Here is a 2,743-nt window from a genome sequence, read left to right as displayed (position 1 = left end):
ATACATGTGTGAATACATAGACAAATATATAGTCACTAGTATGCCTCTACTTGACTAGCTCATTAATCAAAGATGGTTATGTTTCCTAACCATAAACATGTGTTGTCATTTGATTAATGGGATCACATCATTAGGAGAATGATGTGATTGACATGACCCATCCGTTAGCCTAGCACTTGATCGTTTAGTATGTTGCTATTGCTTTCTTCATGACTTATACATGTTCCTGTAACTATGAGAATTATGCAACACCCGTTTACCGGAGGAACACTTTGGGTACTACCAAACGTCACAACGTAACTGGGTGATTATAAAGGAGTACTACAGGTGTCTCCGAAGGTACATGTTGAGTTGGCATATTTCGAGATTAGGTTTTGTCACTCCGATTGTCGGAGAGGTATCTCTGGGCCCTCTCGGTAATGCACATCATTATAAGCCTTGCAAGCAATGTGACCAAATGAGTTGGTTACGGGATGATGCGTTACGGAATGAGTAAAGAGACTTGCCGGTAACGAGATTGAACTAGGTATTGGACACCAACGATCGAATCTCGGGCAAGTAACATACCGATGACAAAGGGAACAACGTATGTTGTTATGCGGTTTGACCGATAAAGATCTTCGTAGAATATGTGGGAGCCAATATGGGCATCCAGGTCCCGCTATTGGTTATTAATCGGAAACGTGTTTCGGTCATGTCTACATAGTTCTCGAACCCATAGGGTCCGCACGCTTAAGGTTTCGATGACAGTTATATTATGAGTTTATGAGTTTTGATGTACCGAAGGAGTTCGGAGTCCCGGATGAGATCGGGGACATGACGAGGAGTCTCGAAATGGTCGAGACGTAAAGATCGATATATTGGACGACTATATTCGGAGTTCGGAAAGGTTCCGATTGATTCGGGTATTTTTCGGAGTACCGGAGAGTTACGGGAATTCGCCGGGGAGTATATGGGCCTTATTGGGCCATACGGGAATAGAGGAGAGAGGCCGAAAGGAAGGAGGCGCGCAGCCCCCCTCTGGTCCGAATTGGACAAGGGGTGCGGCCCCCCTTTCGTTCCTCCTCTCCCCCTCTTTCCCCCTTCTCCTACTCCAACAAGGAAGGAGGGAGTCCTACTCCCACCGGGAGTAGGACTCCCCTTGGCGCGCCTCCTCCTAGGCCGGCCGCCCCTTCTCCCCTTGCTCCTTTATATACGGGGGCAGGGGGACACCCCATGATAACACAAGTTGATCTACGGATCGTTCCTTAGCCGTGTGCGGTGCCCCCCTCCACCATATTCCACCTCGGTCATATCGTCGCGGAGTTTAGGCGAAGCCCTGCGCCGGTAGAACATCATCATCGTCACCACGCCGTCGTGCTGACGGAACTCATCCCCGAAGCTTTGCTAGATCGGAGCCCGGGGATCGTCATCGAGCTGAACGTGTGCTGAACTCGGAGGTGCCGTACGTTCGGTGCTTGGATCGGTCGGATCGTGAAGACGTACGACTACATCAACCGCGTTGTCATAACGCTTCCGCTTACGGTCTATGAGGGTACGTGGACGAACACTCTCCCCTCTCGTTGCTATGCTATGACCATGATCTTGCGTGTGTGTAGGAAATTTTTTGAAATTACTACGTTCCCCAACAATATATAGACTTATCAAAAAATGCATTGAAAAGTTCTATCATTATATGCATCTAACAATTAATTCTACTAGGCATCTACCATGCAAATGATGCAAAGTATTTCTTTACCGATCCACACCACTTCACCAAAGAATATACATCAACATCTTATGGCACAAACAAAGGAAAATAATCTTCCTTTGTCTACTGCATGTTCTCTGCTCATTGCAACTATGCAAGCTCTACTTTTGAAATTTTTAGTGTGACGATGCTTTATCAAGAATATTAGCTCAGATAAGTCCAGGTGTATGCCAACTAAAAAGGCTCTTACATACGTTTCAATCTGTATCCACATATTTCAATGCACACTCCTCCAATACCTGGCTTGCGCTCAGCCTTTGCGCCATGGGCGCAATGGGTCATCTAGTGGACTGAAAGGATAAAGGATAGTGTTAGGGAGAGGGGCCATGAACCAACCTACATTCTCCTCACCCCAACTAACGCGCGGCAACCTAACCAACAAGTGATTTTGGTCCCCTGTCGCTGACGCGTGTAGTATTCTTTTCTTCCGTTGTAACGCACGGGCCCTTTTGATGAGGGAGCAGACGACACCTACATTAGACTAGTTTTCGTAAGGTCTACTTCTGCTCCTCACAACCCCAAAATCGTAACCTATTTGGGGGAGCACTCCACGACGGGAAGATCATCAACTACCTCCATGTGTAGGTAGTGGTGGAGTCTTGTGGAGGCCAAAAGGGGCAATCACAAAATTTACTAGGTATACTAATTATTGTGGCCCGACCCAGCAGAAGATAACCAATAAAAACACAAAGAGAAAGAAGATATGCAGCAACCCATAGCGGGACTGTTTTTTTTACAAGAACAACTAGCAGCTCGTGATGCTCAAACGTTGGTAGAATTGTAGGGGTTGTGCCAGCGGTGCACGGAGGGTGCCGCCATCCGCTGCAGTCGACTTGATGAATCATGCAACACACTTGCATCAAGCAAGCACGAGACTTCGGATTATCAACACCAATGGCTGCTCCCATTGGTGGTATCCTAATCTGCCACTCTGATCTTTGCAATTACGTAATATAATGTCTAGGCTGATGATCATGTTATGTTAATAATAAC

Source organism: Triticum aestivum, chromosome 1B, assembly GCF_018294505.1.
Source record: "Triticum aestivum cultivar Chinese Spring chromosome 1B, IWGSC CS RefSeq v2.1, whole genome shotgun sequence".
NCBI classification, from domain to species: domain Eukaryota; kingdom Viridiplantae; phylum Streptophyta; class Magnoliopsida; order Poales; family Poaceae; genus Triticum; species Triticum aestivum.
Note: the sequence above shows the minus strand (reverse complement) of the source record.